The following is a 25,060-nucleotide window of genomic DNA, read 5'->3' on the forward strand; positions in this document are numbered from 1 at the left end:
CATTCTGAAATCATGGATCTAGTTGCTGGACAGCCTTCAATGAACCCCCACTATATGCTGATTACCATGGCCTTTTAGGCCCATGGACTCTGTAAGTGATCATGGGCTGGTGTTTTTATTCTGCTCTAATCTTCTTTCATACAACGTGTAACCCATAACAAGCCTGCCATCATGCCACTCCAGTCAATCGAAATGGTACAAGACCTTTTGTCACACCTTAACTTTTCAGCCTGGAATACACTAGAGGATTTTCAGCTTTTAATTGATTTTAAAAATGTGAGATACTGCAGACATAGGGTGAGACAGGGTGAGAAACTTGGTCATTCAGGAGAGACTCAGAGTAGAACCGCTGCTCCTCCACATTGAAAGGAGTCAGTTGAGGTGGTTCGGGTACCTTGTTAGGATGCCCCCTGGACACCTCCCAAGGGAGGTTTTCTGGGCATGCCCCACCGGGAGGAGACCCCGGGGCAGACCCAGGACACGCTAGAGAGATTACATCTCTTGGCTGGCCTGGGAACGCCTCGGTATTCCCCTGGAAGAGCTGGTGGAGATGGCCGGGGAGAGGGAAGTCTGGGCTGCTCTGCTTAGGCTGCTACCCCCACGACCCGGCTCCGGATAAGCAGTAGAAGATGGATGGATGGATGGATGGATGGATGGATGACATCATGACAATTTTAACCAATTTTTTTATATTTTAATCACAAGAACCCAAACACCAGATGATTCAATCAAGAAGCAGGAAAACACACTTGGCGATTATACTGAATGATTTCAGAGTAGATGAATCTGGGTATGTGGGATCCCACAGAAACTTGTTCAGAGTTTGAAGCTCTCAGATCTGCCCAACAAAAAAGACAAAACGCTCTGAGAAAAAACGATGAGTGCACAGCGCATGCTCTTCTCACTGGGAACAACTGAGACTCTGGCACTTGGGGGGGAAATAATGCTGTTTGGACACCCGCCCTTTATACATTTTGCTGTGTGAGCTGGAGGCGAGCTAGTGCAAGCTACTACTACAAGCTCACGTTGTACAACCTACAAACACACCAGGTGTCGATAATTATATAGATGAATGCCACACCATAAACAAAAAATTCACTTTAGATGACAAACTTGAATTATATTGGTCACTTTTAATGAACCATGAACAGGAAATGAAGCTCTCCAGCCTGGGATCAGACAATGCTCCCCACTAGGACTGAAATATTTCAATAAACATGGACAGGAAGGCTTATTTGATCAGACAAACACTGTATTAGTGCCTAGAGTTTTTCATCTGCTGGAGCATATTCATTTTCTACTGAGCACCTAGAGGCAATAGGAAAATCTCATCAATGGTGGCATACCTTTCATGGTAACCAAAAACAGTAATACACCCAGCTATAAGAGATAAGCAAAAAGTCAAGGAAGGTAAAGAAGAGTCCAGTAGTTTCGGACTTATTTTGAGATCCTATACTTTTGAAATAATGCATGAATAAGGAAATCCTATATCCAATACCCTTACAGCAAATAAACATGAGATGACTTCAGGAAAGTGCTTTCTGCACCAAAAAGTCCTTAATATTGCTTCACTCACAGACACACGCACACACACACACACACACACACACACACACACACACACACACACACACACACACACACACAGAGGTCCATGAATACCTTCTACTTTTTCAACACATTTTATGATGGACTGGAAAACCATGCAGGATGTTGACAGTGAATAAATGAAGCAGTTATTGAAAATTTAAAAAATGAATAAAATGGATGGATTGATGTATGAATGAATGGATCAGCAATGACATAATATGTTTATCCAGATGCTGTGTATATAGGAATTTATTTTATCCACATTCACTGGATATGAGCAATCGTGCACTCTGATTTGCGACTCTACTACTAGGATATCAGCTCATATACCATGAGTAGAGAAAAACAAAATGGTGGAGCACATCAAGTCAGATATCACTTTTTTTATCAAGTATTTAAAAGAAACAAAAATAGCTGAAAGAATATATATCTCTCCCCCCCCCCCCCCCCCCCCCCCATCTCCTGTTCCACACTCCAGCCCAGCTGGTGGCGGTAATGCACCTTTAAGTTGGTTTGCCAGCCGCCAAAAAAAAAAAAACTAAAGAAGAAGAAAAGCAAAATGATAGAGCGTGTTGCTGAACCAACCGAGGATGAAATAAAAACTCTACTCAAAAACAAAACCCTGAAAAATACAACAAAAAAAGCAGCAAAATATAGAATGAAAGTATTTCATGGTAAGAACGTGGTTTTTTTTTAAGTTCTATCCACATTCACTGGATATAAGCAATTGTGCACTCTGATTGGCTACTCTGCTACTAGGCTATCAGCTCATATTCCATGAGTAGAGAAAAATAAAATGGCGGAGCATGTGACTGAACCAACCGAGGACAAAATAAAAACTCTACTCGAAAACAAAACCCCCAAAAAATTAAAAAAGCAACAAAATATGAAATAAAAGTATTTAATGGTAAGAATGCATCTTTTTTATTTTTCAAGAATTATTATTATAGCATTTTTTGCAAATTGTTACTGTCATTTTGCAGGTGTATTTGCATTCTAAGCAGAAATTATTTTGTCATATGTTTTGTATAAAGATTTTATTTATCAAATTTGCAAAAAATAAAAATAAAAATGCTCCATTTCACAAAATCCAGTGAATGTGAATAGAATGAAAGAGTTATTCCACTCAATCTTGTCGTACATGGCTTATAGCCAATGCGTTGGCTATCAGCTCATGTATGACTCGATTTTGCGGAATAATTGTTAAAGTGAGAGTAAATGATTATTCAGATATTTATTTGTTATTTAATATACTTCCAGTGCATGTATTCACTTCAGGTTTATTCACATTATGTCTTCTGACTTAGTACTTGACAATGTATGCATGTATTCATAAACAAAGATATGTTGAAAAAACAAAACTGATAGGAGAAAAGTATTTGGATACCACAAATTACCAACATTACTTTGTTGCAAAGCTATTTTTGGCTTTGAGATATTAACAATAAGAAGTAATTCACTTTTTCCAGCATTGTTGTTCAGTTTTAGTCATTTTCTCTTCACAAATGATCAGATAACAAAAAAAAGTTGGAATACTTATTTCTCCACACTGTATAAGAAAACTCTGTATTCGCTGCTCATGTGTCAGTTTTAGTCCAGTGTTCCTTCTAGGTTTTCTATATTAAGCATTGTACTATAAATACTCAGTTAAATTGAATTAAATCTGAAAACTTTACCTAGTTAAATGTTTATATGATAAGTTATTAAAGGTTACAAATTTATGTATGACAGTTTAACCATACATATTTTTAGGGAAACAGAATAAAAACAGGGTACTGTAGGTGGATATAATGGCTAAAGGTTATAAAAGAAGTGTCTGGATATGACAGATTTGGGTCATAGCCAGAGAAACCACTGTACTCCTCCCACTTGCTACACATCGAACAGAAAAAATACTATATGACCACTGATGTAACACTTACACTCACTGGCCACTTTATTAGGAACACCCTTACACCTGCTGTCTTATGCGGTTATCTAAATCAGCCGATCCCTTGACAGCAGCACAATGTATAAAATCATGCAGATACAAATCAAGAGCTTCAGTTAATGTTCACTTCAAACATTAGGATGGGAAAAATTGTGATCTCAAAGTGTGACTTTCACTGTGGCATGGGTGTTGGTGCCAGATGGACTGGTTTGAGTATTTCAGAAATTGCTGATCTCCTGGGGTTTTCACACACAACAGTCTCTAGAGTTTACACAGAATGGTGCAAAACACAAAAACATTGAGTGAGCGACAGTTCTGTATGTGGAAAAGCCTTGTTGATGAGGGAGGTCAGAGGAAAATGGCCAGATTGGTTCAAGCTGCCAGGAAGAATAAAGCAACTCTACAACCATGGTGAGGAGAAAAGCATCTCAGCATGCAACAGCAGAAGACCACATTGGGTTCCACTCCTGCCAGCCAAGAACAGGAATCTTAGAATCAAGAACAAGTTCCTATTAAAGTGGCCAGTGAGTGTAAGAGTAGTAACACAAAAAACATGTAGTTTGTAAAGAGGAATTTCCACTCATGTTTTGGCTGAGTATAGGTTGCTACAACTCCACCCTTTCTAGAAAAAGCATTGTCTCATGTTTCCATTTCACCTCATTTGGCTCTGCTACCTCTTACTACAAGGTGATGTCAAGTCTGCCAAGAAAGCCATTAGCTCCCCTCAGGCTAAATATCTATCTAAACAAGATCACTAACTAGCACACACATCCAAACATGTGCAAAACATTCACTTAGGAAAATACTTTAATTCCACTAAAACCACCAGAACCATCTAAATAGGTTCATTCACACGCCAGGTTAAGGTCTGTACTAAAACCTCTCTGTACCTCTCGGTATCTTGGCTACAAATAACCTAAGCTACAAATGTCTGATAAATTAAAAGAAAAAAACAACATAAAGCCTTAGTCAGGTGTTAAGCCACCAGAACAGCTTCAAAGCTTCAGTGTACTGTATCATAGATGCAAATCTTCCATCTCTGTTCTTTCAAAAGAGATTCCCTCAATTAATGTTTTGATGATGATGATGATGGAGAGTGCTGTCTAATACATTAGTTTTTTGGGTAGAGCGCAACAGTCATAACATATGGTTTCATGCTCATTAAACAATTCAATGATCCTTTGTGTCCTGTGGATGGCGAATTAGGCCACTCTCATTAGAAAAGAAATGTTTCATCACAGGATAAAGGGAATCAGGCAGAAGAAATTGATTTGCATTGATCTGTAGGGACCCTTCCTTTTAAGTGGACAAATGGACCCAAAGCATGCCACTAAAATGCCTCCATCATAACATAGCCAGCAGTTTCTTTTCTTTAGATTGTCTGTATCTAAGAAATATGTTTTATGTTTAGTGTACCTCTGTGATTATAGCTGAATGCACTATTTCATCAAAAGATAACATGTCTATAGTTTTGATATCAATATTTAAAAAAAAGTTACATGAGAGGAACGCAGTATTTCATTTTGCAGTGAAATTGCAACATGACTACATAATTGAGAGTGCGTTTTGATGGCTGTATTAAATGTTTTGAGAGCATCAACTTTAGTTTGGAGAAATATGTCATATTGACTAAGAAAACTGTAAAGAGTCGAAGAAAGGCACTCAATGCTTATTTTTACATATAGTATACATTACACGTTATTATACAGGGTTAGTCAAAATTACGTTAACACTTAAATGGTAGAAACCATTTATTCACAAAACATACATCATATGTGCAAGATGATTTACAGGACCGTCTCAACCTGTTCACCATCGTGTTCAGCACACAAAAAACAACGAGCAACAGTCCAGACACACATTTCGTGGGGAATAGATGATACTGCAGTCCTTATTCTGTCCTTGAGGTCATTGATATCACAAACTTTCCCGCTATACACATGCTCCTTCACCATACCCCATAACCAGATATCACAGGGCGTCAAATCAGAGGAGTGTGGAGGCCACAGCAATGGTCCATCGTGACCTATCCATCGACCTGGAAATGTGTGGCCGAGATAAGCACGAACAGTACGGCCAAAATGCAGCGGTGCGCCATCCTGTTGGAAATACCCCTCTAATCGGATCTGTAGTGGAAGTTCATCAATGGTGTACTGCTGCACCATCTGTAAGTAGACGTCTGACGTCACTGTTGGTGTGTCAAAAAAGTAGGGCCCAATTACGCCATGAGCGGTCACGGCGCACCACACATTCAGGAGAAAAATAATCCATTAGTGTTAACATAATTTTGACTAACCCTGTATATTAGACAAAGTGATTTACAGTAGAAAACTGTGATGAAATGAATAGTACTTTGCAGTTAAAATACTTGTATAATTACAGAAATTATTTGTAATATATATATATATATATATATATATATATATATATATATATATATATAGGGGCTGCACGGTGGTGTAGTGGTTAGCGCTGTCACCTCACAGCAAGAAGGTCCGGGTTCGAGCCCCGTGGCCGGCAAGGGCCTTTCTGTGTGGAGTTTGCATGTTCTCCCCATGTCTGCGTGGGTTTCCTCCGGGTGCTCCGGTTTCCCCCACAGTCCAAAGACATGCAGGTTGGGTTGACTGATGACTCTAAATTGACCATAGGTGTGAATGTGAGTGTGAATGGTTGTCTGTGTCTATGTGTCAGCCCTGTGATGACCTGGCGACTTGTCCAGGGTGTACCCCGCCTTTCGCCCATAGTCAGCTGGGATAGGCTCCAGCTTGCCTGCGACCCTGTAGAACAGGATAAAGCGGCTAGAGATAATGAGATGATATATAGTATATTCCCACCTTCCCACCTCACAACCTGTGTTCCCGGTATAGAGGCCCTGGGTCCACCCCAGCTCGGTTAAAGCAGGTCACTAAAGATGAATGAACCATATTATCAACCCACTGTGATGTTTATGTATGTTCTCCATGTGTCATATGGCTGTGTTGTGATTTGTAGTAACTCCATATAAATGATAAGCCCTGGTGAATAAAAAGACTTCTGATCCTAACTGTAGATATTTCTACACTCTGAAGCTGGTGATTGGCCTAAACACAGCAGAGGAGTACAAACAGAAGGGTTGCATGGCTCTGCTACACACAGGCAGCAGTGTTTCCATGACAACTAGGGAGGACCACGGATGCAGAGACGAGCTGGTCCTTTCACTGGACATCTGTTCTTATTGTATCATGCATGCATACAGACTCACATATGCACACACAAAATACGCTTGCAAGTCGGTAATGGGCCACGGCCCTGCTCGCAGACTCTCGGAGCAGCTTATCAGGGCAGTACAGCAAAGAGGAGTGGAAGGAGGGAGGAGAGAGGCACAATCGACGGAAGCATGGCTGCGTACTGATTATCTCTCTCTGAAGCAGCAGGCTGTACAGAGCAGAAAGAAGGGACAGACATGAGATCATTACTGCACACAGTAGTGAGAACTGCTTCTTCCTCTCCATCATCATCTCTCTGGATAAGAAAGATAATAATCAGATCATGTGCTAATTGACTTGGTCTATGAGCAGACAAGCGATTGTAAGGTTTCAGATCACTGGTGGTATTAACCACCATCAAAAATTATACATGTTGAGTGTCAGTATACATGAGAGTTGATGTGTTGTCTGTCAGTATGCTGCCTTTAATGCCTATAAAGATATATCATCATGACACATCTTTACTATAACATCCTTACCAATATTAATTCTATTCTCAAAGGAAAATGTCACTTGCTTGCCTACTGGAAAGATTGTTTTTCCCTACATGAATTTGACCTACTTCCAAATTTCCTGCCCACTCATCTCAAAGCAGGAGATAAGGAGTGAGAAAGATGCGTGAGAGAGAGAGAATGGTTTATTTTCCTAGCCTGTAGCTATCTTCCAGCAGAAGGTCTAGATTAGAAGACTCTCTGTACCTCCTGACTACACTCCTCATCTTATTTTTACTTTTTCAAACACACACAGGAAATGCAGATCTTACATATTGTTAAGGGTTGTGAAATTAACAACACTTTTGCATGCACCAATCTGACACTGTATTATTGACGTAGCTGGATTGGTATTGGATCACATGAGTGACAGTTTGTAAAACTTGGCAACTAAAGCTTACAAAGAGTTGGATCAGTTACTCTTGAGGATGTCAGTATCGAGCTTCGTATCGAGTATCAGCCAATGCTCCGACGTCTTGGTATCTTATCTGTCATATTCCAAGACAATATGTTGCATTGTGCATTGTATTTCAGATCAGATGAATAACACATGCTATTTGTGTATTCTTTTTGAACTGCATAATAATGTGTAAATAAAATCCACCCCAAGTAGTTCTCAGGCCTGTGCACAGATATTTAATGAGAAAAAGGCATCTCCAGAAAAATCACATAACACTAACAATATATGCATGCATCATTCCCACTACTCTAATCCAAATGTTTTAATCTTCTTCACATAATTATCTACAAAAACACATGATTCCTTGATTAATTTAATCATTTTTTAAGCAAAACAGTCATCCATTCACAGACATCATATCCTGTACATTTTAATACTCGGTGGAGTTAATATCAAAATATTCTGGTGCAGAAAAGTAAACATCATCTTTAATGTACACTGATTCACTCATTCATTTTCAGTAACCACTTTATCCTGGTCTTGGATATCCTGGCACAGTGAATCTAGAGTCTATCGCAAGAACACTGGGCGAGAAGTGGGAATACGCACTGGCACCATGCACGCGTGCACACACACACACAGATTCACACCTAGGAGCAATTTAGTGTTACCAATCAACCTACATACCTGTTTTGAGAGGTGGGAGGAATACACATTGTTAACATATGTGGACATGTGTACAGGTGTATACAAGATACATGTGCTGAGATCATAACTAGTACAACACTACTCACATTTCTGCACGTAGACACTAGGCTTATCTTGTTATCTCAGTCTCTATGTGAATTTCTGCCTAGCACATGCATACACACGCATTCATGTACACATGGACAATTTACGAGAGTGTCTGTGTCATATCTGGCCCAAGGTGGAATTTTGTTGACGCTAATTCTCTAAACCAACATGTTCAGAACCACAATCTCTTGATATATCAAGCCTTTTGATGTCTCTTTTGATATCTCTTTGATATCAAGCCTTCTGAAGATCACTAAGGGTGCATCAAAAAACTTAACAATCCAACACTGATAGAAGACATAGATTTAAAAAAAGATGAAATTCTGAAATCAATGCAGATTTAATCAAAAGTTCTTCAGTTGAAATATTTACTGTAACGTAATAAGGGACTCCGTGGCCAAACTGATAGTCACAATTCCTCCAAACCTTTACTGGAATGTGTTTTTGATAGCTCAAGGCTCCATGTAGTCATCTACTCAGCTGTTTCTGGACATACTGTAACCACATACTGACCCTGAGCTGTTGTTCTGATTGAGCTTGTCCATATCAGGAGCTGTGTGTTATCACATGGCGCATAGTCCACTTCTTGCTACTTTTAGCACTATGTGTGTGACATGTTTGTGAGGACTCATAAGTGAGAAGTGTGTCAGGGGAATGTGTGGCATGCTGCTGATGAAAGTAAAACACGGCTCCATGGGCACAAGTCATGACACTTATATTTCCCATATTAGAAAAGTCTGGACCTCTGGATTTAAATATCTACCCATCTGCCTACCTGTAGTAATGGGGACAACATATCAGCCTGATAGTTACAGTAGACGGATCAGATTTTTGTGATACTTCCTTGTGTCAGATTACTTAGATTTTAAAGGTTTATTGAAGTTGGCAAGGTTTTGGCAAGCATATCAAGTCACCTGTTTTCAAGCGATTTGTTTTTGCATCACAGTATGTTCCTAACCTCAGGGATAGAAATAATTGTCCTGCCACTTTCTATATCATAGAACAACCCATCTAACTATAAAAGCTTGTCTCCAGCATCTATAATCAATATCCTACCATAAACTAATGCTAATGAACTGGTTTAAAGCATACCAATAATTTTGGCATCACAGTATGTTCCTGGGGTAAAATGTCCTGATGCTTTTTATAAATTTCTTGGGATTCTACAAGTATCTGACGGACAATAATTGAGTGTTCCCAGCAATATAATCCACACTTTACGATTAATGATTTAATGAAATGTCAGTTGGGGCGGTACGGTGGTGTAGTGGTTAGCACTGTCGCCTCACAGCAAGAAGGTCCTAGGTTCGAGCCCAGTGGCCGGTGAGGGCCTTTCTGTGTGGAGTTTGCATGTTCTCCCCGTGTCTGCGTGGGTTTCCTCCGGGTGCTCCAGTTTCCCCCACAGTTCAAAGACATGCAGGTTAGGCTAATTGGTGGCTCTAAATTGACCATAGGTGTGAATGAGAGTGTGAATGGTTGTCTGTGTCTATGTGTCAGCCCTGTGATGACCTGGCGACTTGTCCAGGGTGTACCCCGCCTTTCGCCCGTAGTCAGCTGGGATAGGCTCCAGCTTGCCTGCGACCCTGTAGAACAGGATAAGCGGCTACAGATAATGGATGGATAGATGAAATGTCAGTTCATGTACAGTATTTTTTAGTACCTTGGTCAGCCCCATCATGTTAATACTAGAAGTTTCTTTGCTATTGGTCTGCATGTATGACTAAGTACAGCTCACATTGAACTTGGATATATTAAACTTGCACAATGTGTATTAATATACTTTTTAGGAATATACTATTTTGTCTTGCTCAGAAGACATTTTTCAATGTTGGCCTCTCAGCAAGACCTTGGACATCTGTGTTCTCGGCTTCGAAACCAGTGTCCTCAGGACCATTGAGGGGGTGCATTGAGGAGGTAGGTACGACCGTGTCTCCAATGAGAAATTCTGCCAGAGGACTAACCAACCAAATATTCTCCACACCATTGCACAGTGCCGTGTTGATTGGCTCAGACATGTTCTGCACTGCACAGACGACCACCCCACAAGAGCCATTTATGAGTTTGATCCCCCAGTGTTGGGATGGAGACGCCCTCACGGTTGATCATGCACCCATTAGAACAATGTCATTCATCAAGACCTCCAGCAGATTAATTTGAGGTTGGAGGATGTCCTGGCACTCAGCCAAGACCATGAGAGATGACGGAGTTGGGTGGCACTGGTGGGCTCAACGCCATGCTGGCATGAGGTTTAGGAGGAGGAGGAGGAGGAGACATTTTTAAATCATAACGATCACATCATATGATACACTGCCTCAACATGCAAAAATAATTTTGTGATGTAAATTGCCTTAAAATAAGACACTGTTGCTTACAAACAGCCATTAACTAAAGCAATTCAATCCAACCATTAGAAAATCTGTCAGTGGGATACTAAAAACATCACACGGCAAGGTAAAAGGCTAGTAAAGAGCAAGCATCCAACATTTAAAGCTATGCAGGAATGTAAATAAACAGCATAACTCATCAATGAGTCAATAGGGGCATTGGCGCTGAGCAGCAATTTTTTTTCAGTAAGGAAATTCCACTACCATTACAGTACTTTAATTTAATTCTGTTGTAGCAGACATGGTAGTGCGGTTAGCTATGTTCCTCCATATCCAGTACTCACTTTCAGCTTACATTCTCAACAGATGTGGCAATTGGCTGTATGTAAAATAATCGAGGTGAGTTAGCTGATAGGCTGACAAATATGACAGTCGTGTAAATAAAACCAATTACTAATACTTATCAATGATTATTGATTTTAAATATTTGGTGACATGGTGGGGGTTTTTTAGGCTGTGACTTAAGCTTCTTGTAGCCATGAGTTTCTGATTGCCACATTTAGTTAAGTTTTAGTTAATTTTCTCATGATCTATTCCCTACAGGCTACAAACTATGAAATACTTGAGGCAGCTACTGTCATTTAAAATGAATGAAATGGAGAACTCAGTTGAAATAGACCACTGAGGCTACAGGAACCTAAGCATAAAGATTATTGATAATATTACACTTCAATGATGCATCAAGACATACTGGTGTCACTGGCATTGTGACTTGCAGTGTGTCACCTTAAACAAATTCTGAAATGGGAATAGACTTTTTATTTGTTTCTGCCAAGTAATTAACTAGCCACATAAAAAGAATGACGTTTCACAACATATTAAGGGGTTCATAATAATAACATAGTAAATAGTAGGAACAAGTGGACTATAAACCATGTGATTATAAGTTATCTCATCTCATCTCATTATCTCTAGCCGCTTTATCCTTCTACAGGGTCACAGGCAAGCTGGAGCCTATCCCAGCTGACTACGGGCGAAAGGCGGGGTACACCCTGGACAAGTCGCCAGGTCATCACAGGGCTGACACATAGACACAGACAACCATTCCCACCTACGGTCAATTTAGAGCCACCAGTTAACCTAACCTGCATGTCTTTGGACTGTGGGGGAAACCGGAGCACCCGGAGGAAACCCACGCGGACACGGGGAGAACATGCAAACTCCACACAGAAAGGCCCTCGCCGGCCCCGGGGCTCGAACCCAGGACCTTCTTGCTGTGAGGCGACAGCGCTAACCACTACACCACTGTGCCGCCGATTATAAGTTATATGTCACATAATAATTCATGGCCATGGATTTATTTTGTGGACTCAAACTATTAACTCATGGCCTCAATATAAATTTGTGGCCGCACCTTATTAAAAATAACCACCATGTCACCTCAGAAACTCACATAATAGTATGATTATTAGAATAATAAACTATACAGACATGTATTTTTCCCCATGTATGTGTATGTGGCCTGGTGACTTCTGTCCATCGACTTTGACCTAATTTGTACTCTGCTTGTGCTGTTGCCATGTGACCTTCAATAAATGTTGCATGCTGTCAGTAAGATTCCTGCCTGTGTGTCTGCTGCAGTACATTGCCTTGACGTGCCTTCTCTTCTTTGCTCTCTCTCTCTCTCTCTCTCTCTCTCTCTCGCATTAGTGCAGCCTGCAGATATACAAAAGCACACACTCCATCTGTTAACACAGGTGTTGGATTGCTATATAATAGGCCTTGAGACAAGGCCAGCTCTTTCAATCACACACATAAAAAACACCATATAATAGAAATAATCTTTTAACTGCAACTACAATTCTAATCCTATTCTAATCCTATTATCTCCTCATTCAAGCCTCATTTTCATATTCATGTATTGTACAAAAACACATTTGTTTCAGGCATATTTCCACTGAGTGCTCTGGGTCTCCAGCACTCTCTCACACAGGGATTTGCTGATTCAGTGGCTAGCTGGCACTGAGAGATGTTGACACTGGAACGTTGAGCAATATAAACACACCTGCAGCCATTGTGTGACGTATCAACTCACTCACAGCAAAACAGACACGCACACCCTAGACAGCATAGCCTGTGGTGAGAAAACATTTCTGGTGAAGGCAGCCAAGTAGTATGTGTATGGAAAAAACAGGGAGAAAGGCAGAACAGGAAAGTTGTTATTTTGGAATAAGGAATATTCAAGTATAGAAACTGTCATGTTAACTATGTTTATACCACTTTTTTTTTTTAATATGTTATGATTTCTAACATATGACTGGTTCAGAGGGACGTGTCTAGCAGATGTGCCATATAATCTAAACCTAAAAATGTATGGATTTTAAAGATGTTTTGTTATTTAAGAAGAAATTTTAAGAAAATATTGAAAGAAAATCTTTGATATGGTGAAGCTTTGATATGGTTAGGTTAACATGGGGTGGTCTTAGGCTGAGATGTCCTTGAGCGAGGCACCGAACCCTCAACTTCTCCCTGGGCGCTGTTAGCATGGCTGCCCACTGCTCTGGGTATGTGTCTGTGCTCATTGCGCACGTGTATGTGCATGTGTGTGTTCACTGCTTCAGATGGGTTAAATGCAGAGAAGAATTTCATTAGTGTATGTGTGATGAATAAAGTTCTTCTTCTTTCCATAATGAGATTATTTAAAATTTACTAAAGTTTTGGAGGGCGGCACGGTAGTGTAGTGGTTAGCACTGTTGCCTCACAGCAAGAAGGTTCTGGGTTCGAGCCCAGCAGCCGGCGAGGGCCTTTCTGTGTGGAGTTTGCATGTTCTCCCTGTGTCTGCATGGGTTTCCTCCAGGTGATCCGGTTTCCCCCACAGTCCAACGACATGCAGGTTAGGTTAATTGATGGCTCTAAATTGACCGTGAGTGTGAATGGTTGTTTGTCTCTGTGTTAGCCCTGCGATGACCTGGCGACTTGTCCAGGGTGTACCCTGCCACTTGCCCATAGTCAGTTGGGATTGGCTTCAGCTTGCCTGAGACCCTGTAGGACAGGATAAGCGGCTACAGATAATGGATGGATGGATAAAGTTTCGGATATGTTTAGGCTCTGTAACAGTCCATAAATTTTCCACCACAGGATTTCACAAACATAAACTGCATCTCATCTCATCTCATTATCTGTAGCCGCTTTATCCTGTTCTACAGGGTCGCAGGCAAGCTGGAGCCTATCCCAGCTGACTACGGGCGAAAGGCGGGGTACACCCTGGACAAGTCGCCAGGTCATCACAGGGCTGACACATAGACACAGACAACCATTCACACTCACATTCACACCTACGGTCAATTTAGAGTCACCAGTTAACCTAACCTGCATGTCTTTGGACTGTGGGGGAAACCGGAGCACCCGGAGGAAACCCATGCGGACACGGGGAGAACATGCAAACTCCGCACAGAAAGGCCCTCGCCGGCCACGGGGCTCGAACCCGGACCTTCTTGCTGTGAGGCGACAGCACTAACCACTACACCACCGTGCCACCCTAAACTGCATCTATAAACAGTTAAAAGTAGTGTATAAGAGAAATAAAACACTTTAGGACATGCTGTAAATGAAAAATAATCAACATTGGGTTGTACCAGTAACTCTGCTTCATGTCAGGCTGCATCACACCACCCTCTTGCTGATTATTTTCATACAACAGCATGCCCTATTGTGTTTTATTCTTTACATATTCATCCTTGACATTATTACAGTTTTATTGCAGTGCTTTAGGGTTCCCTTTTTTTATAAGAAAGTTAAATTGAGAACACTTAAGACTTCCTTAGTTTTTCCTCTGTGAAAATCCTTAAGGCTTCTAACTAGAACCTTATAACAGAATGTTATCCTTTCAAGTAGAACCAACCTATAAAGGGTTTTTTTTTTTTGCCCCCAAGCATGTAACTATGTGTAATGATGTTTAAAACATGTAATTATAATGCTGTCACAACTGTATTGTGATATCTTAAGGCAACTATTGTTGTTGTAGTCTTGATCATTGCATTGCTTTAGTTATACAGTATTTATATTGACTATCATGGTAATAATAGTAAAATTGTAAAATCATGGTAGACACAGTTTGTGTGTCAGAGTATCATGGTTATATTTCATAAAGGCTATTTCTGAGTGCACATAAATCCTCTCCTTCTCTGTCATGCATTTCTTAACACATGACTTTCTATTTTTAGAAATAGAAATATTTTTAGAAATAGTCTCTGTCTGTTTATCTGTCTGTCTGTCTGTCTGTCTGTCTGTCTGTCTGTCTGTGCATTGATCGTACACAAACAAAAAGAAATAATAAATCCCCTGTATTAGGATACAGAATAGCACTGGTACAGGTCTCTTTTTCAGACAGGCAGGCTTCCTGTCTCCACGCTGCTCTCCTTCCTTCCGTTTATTCAGTTTTGTCTTCCCCACGTGTCTTATTATTGTGTCTTAACAGCAGCTAAATTACTCAGACACATCCACTTCTTGGGTTTTTTTTTGGTGGAAAGTCCCCCCAAAGAGCCCTGGTGGCACATCAACTAATTTCTTTCTTTTTTTCTGCTTATGTTTGATAATGTGACTGAATGTTAGTCTGAAAGGGTAAAGTTGCAATTATTTACCAATAATCAGCAACACTATTGCCAGAGGTTAACCATGGAGACATTACTCTGAGTGAAACTCAGAGGTGAAACTTTGAGACATTACTGTAATTTAATCCATGGGAGACTGTATGATGTAAGTTGCCTCTAGTAGACTAGGCACTGGGAATATAGCGCATGGTCTACATGTCAAATTCCGTTCCATGCATTTGCCTGACAAACACATCTGTCCTGCTCAGAAATTTACAGGAGGAAATGTCATCAGAAGAGAAAAACAAGCAGGTTTTTTGAAATCTGAGAGATGGCTGCTTGCGTCATCTCTGCATACAATTTCCTTCTCGTCCCCCAATATAGAATCCAGTAATGGCCTCCTGCATTGTAAGGGAAACATCTCATCACCGGTCAAGGCAGTGACAAAACCACATTGTTAGTTGGCAGGTTTCCATCTGAGACATTTCATGCAGAAATGTTTGCTGTTGTAGGCAATAAAAATAGAATTGTCTGTAAAATTATACAAATATCACAAGTATATCTGCAAGATTTCTTCAAAGTTTCAGCCTATGTACATCAGAAATGCATAATCCCATTAGTCTTATTATGTACGAAAAGGTTAAATACATTCTGATCTACAAATGGACAGTTAGTTGTATGTTAATTAGGTTTTCATGCAATTTAAATTTTTTTTTATTTTTAATACAGTTCTCAGATCTGATTGGTCAAAAGGTGTTGATTAATTTTCTACAACAGTATTTCAGACAGTAATTACAACTGCAAGGCACAGTTTTATTTTAATACACTAATTTTAATACTTCTATAGTAACCGCACATTCACAGGGACTAGTGACAGATACACTATATAATCAAAGACAAAGTCTCAAGTGTCAATGCTTAACTAACACTCACTATTTTTTGCAATGAGAAAATCTTCAGAACAGAGGGCCTTTCCATTTCCTGTTTTTTTTTGTCATATTAATTTCGAGAGATTAAAATAAAGGCTGTCAAAGAATCAGCTCATCATATCAGCTGTAATGTAAGTTTTAACATATCTCTGACATTGTGTACTTTAAGTAATAATAAAAAAATGAATAGAAGGCAAATTAGTGTGGTATAAGAAAAACCTAAGAAGAACATGAAAACAATCAAGGGCTGGTTACAGCCTTGTGCTTTATGCCACCCTGTCGTAGATTATTTCCAATAACACCATGCCCTGTTGTGTTTTATTCTTCTTGTTTGGTGTTATTATTCCTTTTATCCCTATCTTGTGTTATTATATTTTGAGCACTCTTTATTTAGATTAGTGATGATGGGAATGATTAAATGTACGAATAATCATTTTTAGATGATCATTTTGTCAGGTGATTGAATTAGCACACATGCTATATATGAGGAAGCTTACAGCATGACTCCTCCCTCAACACACATGCCATATATATTTTGAGATATATGTGAAGATGTACCTTTTGTACATGCTGTAGAGAGACTTCTAAACATGCATTTGCAAATAGAATTGCTCAAGCCTTAGAGAAAAATAGAGATTGCACAGGGAGTAAAAGGAAATGGTGTGGAATGTGCTCCTTTTTTTGGACACAATAAAAGAACAACAGAAACTCAGACCTTATGCCACAAACCAAAACAAGCTATTTCTATCCACTACCTCCAGGCTACAAAATACATTCTTCTGTACAAACTGTGACAAAGCAGCTGAAGCAGTCATTCAAATCATTACAGATGAGCAAGGTTATGAAGTATTGTTCCTTGAAAAGCCCTTTAGAGCAATGCAGGCTTTGGGGGCCTGACAGAACGAGGGTGAAGTATCCATCAAAAGATTAACGAGATGGTGATTTGGAATGAGCCCGGAACAGGAACTCACAGCAGCAGGCCTGCCATTAATAGTCAGCAGTAGAAGGTTTCCTTTTTTATATGAGATATTTATGGAGGGGCGGGTCTGTGCCCAGCTCTGGTTCCAGCCTTTATTAAATCTTGTCTCTCCACTAATGTGTGTGTGTGTGTGTGTGTGGGGGGGGGGGGGGGGGGGGGGGGGGGGTTTCTCAACTTTAAGTAAGCTTAATTGAAAAAAAAAAAAGGCCTGAACCCACCAGCTAAATCAGCTGCGTCACTGGTAGTGATGAATTGTAATGGGTTTCTAGACTTAATTACATCATAAATGTACTAATGTTCAGGAAAAAAATCATCTTGCTTATACTTGAAGTCTCACATGTGTAAACTCACTGAATATATTTGAACACTGCAGGTCGACTCTCATTAAAATGTATCCATAAGAATACTTATGTGCAAACTATTTGCATGGTTTCTGAGTATGGGGAGAGAAAAAAAATTCATAAAAATTCCTGAACAAAACAAAATTCCAAATAGACAAAATCAACATAGTTTGGTGACAGGTTGATGTTGAAGCCTGCGAGGCATTTCTGCCTGTCGCACCTCCGCCAGTGCTGAATACCAGCTGCAGGGTCTTCCGCTAGGAACCATCCTTCACTGATGTTTCACCACTTTAATCCCAGAACATCTCAGCATGGTGAGGCAGCAGTTGGAGACGTCGCTCTGCCACTCCCTGCAGCTGGATTTAGATCATCAGGTGATTCCACTATGTGGCTTCTCACTTATTCGCAGCCATAGGCAAAAACTTCCATATTCTTCATGAGCCTTTCATTATTCACCTATACTGAAGACAACTACATAAAACAATTTGAAAACAAAACAAGAAAAAAAGACATTTTTCTATACCCCACTTCTCTCCACGCCTGATATGAAGAAGACATTAAATGTTATCAGGTAGAGTTATTACATCGACATCAAGAAATGGGCAATCTGGCTGAATTAGACAAAGATTTCATGAAGAATGGGAATATTACAATTAAAATTATTTAAAAGCTGCTGAAGGAATACGCAAAGAGTTTGGAGGCAGCTATAAGGAAAAACATCAGGTATTCCTGGTACTACACTATAGAATCACATTCACATGTGATAATTAAATCTGTCAAATATCTGTGAAACACACTCAGTGCCAATTCTTTCTCTCCTTTATTTTATTCTTAGGGTTTGTAAAATATTTAAACTCAAATACACTATTTAAGCACTGTACATGAACCAAGTAGACAAACCAAGAGGAAGCCATGGCCTAAAGGTTAGAGAAGCAGCTGTGGGACCAAAAGGTTTGATTCCCAGGATCAGCAGGGATGGCTGAAGTGCCCTGGAGCAAAGCACCTCACCCTCAACTACTCCCAACTGCTGTGGGTATGTCAGGGTCTTGTTGTACGTCACTCTGGATAAGAGCATCTGTAATGCAATGCCTGTAATGTAAATATCTGATTTAATATTTTAAACATTTTTGGTACCTGCCTGCAAGTGAATACTGATGGTACGGATATAATGATCCTTTGTAATTGATCATTCCAAGTGCATTGATTACAGGAACATCTCAAGAAGAAGAAATATAGCAGTGTGTAAAAATATAATTAAAGGCCAGAAACATGTTTGCCCTATTATCAAGAGGTTGTGAATTTGAATCCCAAGAATGCCACAGCATTTCTCAGAAGAACAAATTTGGCCTTGATCGCCCCTTAGCAAAAAGTAGTATACTTAAAGTTCATTTTATTAAGTATGCTTCAGTATAAGTATACCAAGTATACTACAGACCATGTACTTTTAGTGTACTAGAAAGTATACAAATTTAATACTTTTTCGGACTAAATTGGAACATTTCAAGTTTATAAGAGTATACTTTAAAGATCATTTTAAGTTTGCAAAAGTACACTTTAAAGTATACAACAAGTACACTCATCTATATACTATCAATGTACTTGGTACTGTATATCCCTCTCGTATGCTTAAAGTATACCACAAGTACACTTATCGATATACTGCCATTGTACTAGTTATATACTTCGAGTCCCTATTTTTAGTTTATTATTGTATACTTTAAGTATACTGTTATAAACGTTGGTTATTTCACTAGTTTACTTGTTATACTTTAAGTTTGCTTGGCATATTACTTGTAGCTTACTATTTATATACTGGAAATATACTCCTTAAAGTATTCTTAAAGTTTACTCATACTGTATGTACACAAGAGTGTGATGCATTTACAAAATCACAAGACAGAATGTTGAAAACAAGTTTGATATATTTTCAAACATTTCAAACATTTCAAAAACAAAGACCTATGAAATCAAGTCCTTCCTTACTGGAGAAAATGAAAGGAAAAAATGCACATTTGCATGTAAAAATGTAAACATAATGGTCTCTTGATCAATAAAGTCAAGTCAAAAGTTTTTCTGTTTTTGTGTATAATTTTAAGGTACATAAAGATAATGCAATTGAGCACACATACTATATACTGTAAAGCTTTAAACTCCAGCATTATATTATATTAATATATAAATTAAATGTTAAGCATGAGTCAATGACTTGACCTTATTATGCACTTGGAGCAAGATATACTAGTACTAAGTATTAGTACTTTGTGGCAGAAAAATGTAAAAAGTATACTAAAGTATAAGTTTTAGTATTAAAGTATACAGTAAGTGTAAGTCTTAGTATTAATGTACTTAGTCTTAGACTTTTGTCTATACTTTTCAGTATAAGCCAAGTATACTTCACTATACTATTCTTAAGTATATAAAATATAGTTTATAAAAAGTCAACTTCAAGTATACTTCCTCAGTTTTAGTAAAAAATAAGTATACTCATAGTACACTTGAATAAACTTCTTTTTGCTAAGGGGCTGTATGGGAGGACAGTCCTGGGCATCTGTGATCTTATGTATGTGGAAGAGGGTAGATAGCCCTGTGATGCAGTGTGAGCAGCAGTTTGAAAAGATATGGAGGTTGGCTTCAACTGTCTTAGATGAAGTATGTGTCTGCCCCACCCTCTGCAACTGATAGTCGTTGTGTGATAGAGAAAGAGTTAGCAAGTTTGAGAGTGGGAATTCACAAAACCAAACAGGGGAAAACTTTTCAAGTGCCGTACAATTCTTTTTAGGCTTTTGGAGCATATAAAACAACCTGAGAAGAACAATGTAATATAATCTGTTTTTATAACTCAAGCAGAGTTATCAGTCTTTCATGATTGCCCTCCCTCTTTTCCACACCAAAGCACAGCCTTCAACTGAATCTCTGTTAATCAGAATGTCTCTTATGGCCCTTTTCCACTACCCTTTTTCAGCTCACTTCAGCTCGCTTCAGCTCACTTCAGCCCGACACGGCTCGCATTTCGACTACCAAAAACCAGCACGACTCAGCTCGTTTCAGCCCTGCTTAGCCCCTAAAACTCGCACCGTTTTGGAGTGGGGCTGAAGCGAGCCAAGCCGTGCCGACTGAGGTTGGCGGCGTGAGCAGACACTCCCCTGTGCACTGATTGGTGAGGAGGAGTGTCCTCACATGCCCACACACGCCCCGCGAGCGCGCTGGGATCTGTAAACACCGTAAACCCGGAAGAAGAAGAATTACGAATTACGAGAATTTCTGAAGCCTTATGCGCCTCGCCTCATCTATACGCTCTTGCCAGTATCTGTTGGCGTTGTCGGTGACAACAAGCCACAGCACCAAGACCAGCAACACTAACGACTCCATGTCCTCCATGTTTATTGTTTACTATTCGGGTCGTGAGACTACCGCTTAAAAGATCACTGAATCAGTGACATACAGAGCATCGTGGACGAGTTCGCGGAGCGCAAGGCTCGTCGTATGCCCTTCAAATAATGCGCGCAGTAGGCTATTGATGTTTTATTATGAGCCATGTACAGTATGTCACCTGTTTTTTTGTTTCTGAGTTACATGTTCGTTTGAAGGACTTAATGTACAAAATAATATAGTTGCACCCCGTAGTGTTGAAATTGGTAAACACAGTGCATTCAGTGAGGTTTGCACCGCCCTCCTTTTATTTCTGACTCTTCCTGTCACCGTTGCAACCTCTGAGCGCTCATTCGTATGCCCTTCAAACAATGTGCGCAGTATAGGCTATTGATGTTTTATTATGAGCCATGTACAGTATCCTAATGTTTTTTGTTTCTGAGTTACATGTTTGTTTGAAGGACTTGATGTACTAAATAACATAGTTGCACCCGGTAGTGTTGAAATTGGTAAACACCGCAGTTGCGGACATTTTGTAGCCTAAAATGATGTTATGATAAGCTTTAATAAAGGGCCCGGTCATTTGCCCCGCCCCCGGCCCGGCTCTGACTTGTTCCGCCACTGTCACTGATGTCACTGTTTGCGCTGCTTAACGACATCACGTGACGTCCACCCACTTTCGCTAACTCCACCCACTGTGTCCACCCACTTCCAGCCAGCACGGTTCAGCGCGGTTGTAGTCGAAATGCAACTCCAACAGCCCCGCTCAGCCCGACTCAGCTCGACTCGGCACGGCACGGCTCAGCCGCGTTTGTAGTGGAAAAGCGGCATTAGAGAGAGAGAGAGATCTGAATAATGCACTGCAGATACTTCAAACATGAAGTTAATTAATGGCAAGGTGGAGCAGGAGAGAATGGTACATTCTGTTGCATGGTGGTGTAGTGGTTAGCACTGTCACCTCAAAACAAGACGGTTCTGGGTTCAAGCCCAGTGGCCGACAGGGGCCTTTCTGTGTGGAGTTTGCATGCTCTCCCCGTGTCTGTATGGGTTTCCTCTGGGTGCTCCAGTTTCCCCCACAGTCCAAAGACATGCAGTTAGGTTAACATGTGGCGCCCTTGAGCTGAAGTGCCCTTGAGCAAGGTACCTAACCCCCAACTGCTCTCCTGGTGCTGTAGCATAGTTGCCCACTGCTGTGTGTGTGTGTGTGTGTGTGTGTGTGTGTGTGTGTGTGTGTGTGTGTGTGTGTGTGTGTGTGTGTGCTCATTGCTCACTTGTGTGTGTGCATGAGTGTGTTCACTGCTTCAGATGAGTTAAATGCAGAGAGGAATTTCACTGTCCCTCAAAACAAGAAGGTGTGCATGTGACAAATAAAGTTTTCTTCTTCTTTCTTCTTCTTCTACATTGTGACAGACACACAGAAGGGCTGCATCTAAACTCTTTGTTAGGCCACAATTTATCCCTCAGCTTGAATACACACACACACACACACACACACACACACACACACACACACACACACACACACACACAATTGAAGGTTAAGTGTAAATGGTAGCGATTTGTCTAAATGTAACCAGGATTGCGCATTAGTGAGCACATGTTGATGTGGGATCTCAGTAGGAATTGTTTAAAGATACGGGTACACTGATTAGTTTGGAAGGGATTTACCCCCCTCTGAGTTTTGCCTCTTTTCATGGAGGTGTTGGGCCCACACAGGCCTGCAGGGTGCCCGAGAAATTACTCTTATTTGGATTTAAGTGATGTGTGTTCCCTTAAGCCTGTGCAGCTGCTAATCTTAGCTCAGTACATGTTAAATTTTCTGGAAGCTTTTATCACACACACAACGCTACAGACAACTCTGTTAGCTTCAGATATGATATTAGAGGAGAACTCCAACTGAAAATCCACTTTAGTTATATTGCCAGTGAAACGGAGAGAGGATTTATGGGACTTACGTGCTGATGTGTGGTTCTTTTTTCTGTGTCTTTGTTAGTTTAGTTTGTTCAGGGTAATGATGCTACATTATATGAAGGGCAACAATTACAAAGATTTACTCCCATTACAGTAAATTAAATTTATTTGCAATAGGAGCTATTATTATTATTATTATTATTATTATTATTATTATTATTATTATTAAACTTGTTCCAGCAATATCAAATATAATTGGTGAAAATAAGTAAATAAATAGATTTTTGTTTGTTTGTTTGTTTGTTTGTTTGTTTGTTTTAATGGTATGGGGCACATTTACTATTTATACCCTAAAGTTGATTATTTTCTGAATGTTTCAAGGATTTTGGCAATTTGCCAAATTAAATGATTATTAAGTTAGTAGAGAATGACGTCACTATTTTCTTTTCATTTAGAGTTACATTTACAGTTATATTTGTGGTTATTTCTTAGGTTATAGCAGTTATACGCAGTCAGTCCATCTCCATCCCCTCTTCTTCTCTCTCTTGAAGTTAATAAGACAAACATTACAGCTTGTCATGTCACCAAGAAACTTCGCAGTCCTTCATGCTGTAGAAGAAAACCTAAAGTGAAAGCTTTACCTCTTTTAGAGTCTCCTTCCACAAATGCTAAATAAACGTTCCCTTACAGAAGTCACATTGTTGATGATTACACACATTTTTAAAACTGTTTGTTACGTGTGACTACCACCACAAGTATATTTCAGGCCTGTGGGAAACTTATCACTGCCAGCAAAGTCACGACCGGTCACAAAATGTTAATCCATTGTTTCTAATTCCCACTGGAGCTGTGGCAAAAGATTACTGTAAATGTTACTTGGTCACCAGTGGACAGATTATCAGTTCAATTTTACTGTTTTCCTCCCATTCCCACACAACACCATTACAACATAATAGCAGTAAATAGTTCTCAGTGTCAGTGGGAATGGGATATACGTCTTGCAGCTGACATTACTGTCAAAGCTCAAATCATCAACACATTCTGACCAACCAGATTTGAGAATTAAACAGTGCAATTATATAAATACTATTACAATATCATAATTAATTAGTTCCTCTCATTCAATACACCAAAGCTCAATGATGGCTAGAAGGAATGTCATAATTGAAGACATAAGGTAGAGATGCTTAAGATAAACACCCACCGTTCAAACTATAATGTTTTAGTTTGTGTAATGAACAATGATCTATAAGGCCCTGAAACATTAAAAGGAGATAGGCAGAACCATAGCCTCACTTTTTGTTTATAAATGCCTTGAGACCTCATGAATGGCATAGGAATAGCTTTAAGCATTAACAATAAATATAATATAGTAATTCTTATGATTAAAATGATTCATATACGTAGTGGTCTGAGTGAATGACCTTGACATCTGTGATGTCACTGCAGGAAGTCTATCAGTCTCGTCGCCATTTCCGCTATACTAAAACACAGAGCTAACTGCAACTTCGATCCTCCATTTTGAGCTAATTTATCAGCATGCCACGTACATGTGTTGCTGGCTGGTGCAGCAACATGACAGAAGGTGGATTTACGTTGCATTCATGGCCCAAGAATGTTCAAACTGCAAAGATTTGGACACGTTTTGTGAGAAGTTCACAGGCACATTGGACGCCTACGAAGTGGTCTCTCCTCTGCTTTGCACATTTTACTGAGAACTCATATGAAACCTCTGATCTGTTGAGAAGCGTTGGCTATAAGCCCATATTGAAAGAGGGTGCAGTACCAATAATTAAAGGAAAAGAAAACTACAAGAAAAGAAAAGTAAGTTCAGTTGCACCAGTTCTCCCAGAGTGTGAGCTGAGAGTTGTTGCTAAAACCCGGGACAGAACAACATGGGATGGGACATATTATTGCTCGGGCAGTGACCTCCCCGTGGTTGTTGCTAAAACTGGTGATGTCCCGTTCCGTCCCAGGTTTTAGTAATTGCCTGAGCCAAGCAGTAATGGTGGAGTACTCAGTATGGAGAAAATGGAGAATGAGTGGACCAGCTGTCTGATTTCTCCACTGGATATGCTCGCCTCAGCAGCAATGTCTCGCCCTTACGTGGAAGAAGCGAATGAACGGAGAACCAAATGAACAGCTGAAAGTCAGATTGTTTCAAAAC

Source organism: Neoarius graeffei, chromosome 16, assembly GCF_027579695.1.
Source record: "Neoarius graeffei isolate fNeoGra1 chromosome 16, fNeoGra1.pri, whole genome shotgun sequence".
In the NCBI taxonomy this organism is placed as follows: domain Eukaryota; kingdom Metazoa; phylum Chordata; class Actinopteri; order Siluriformes; family Ariidae; genus Neoarius; species Neoarius graeffei.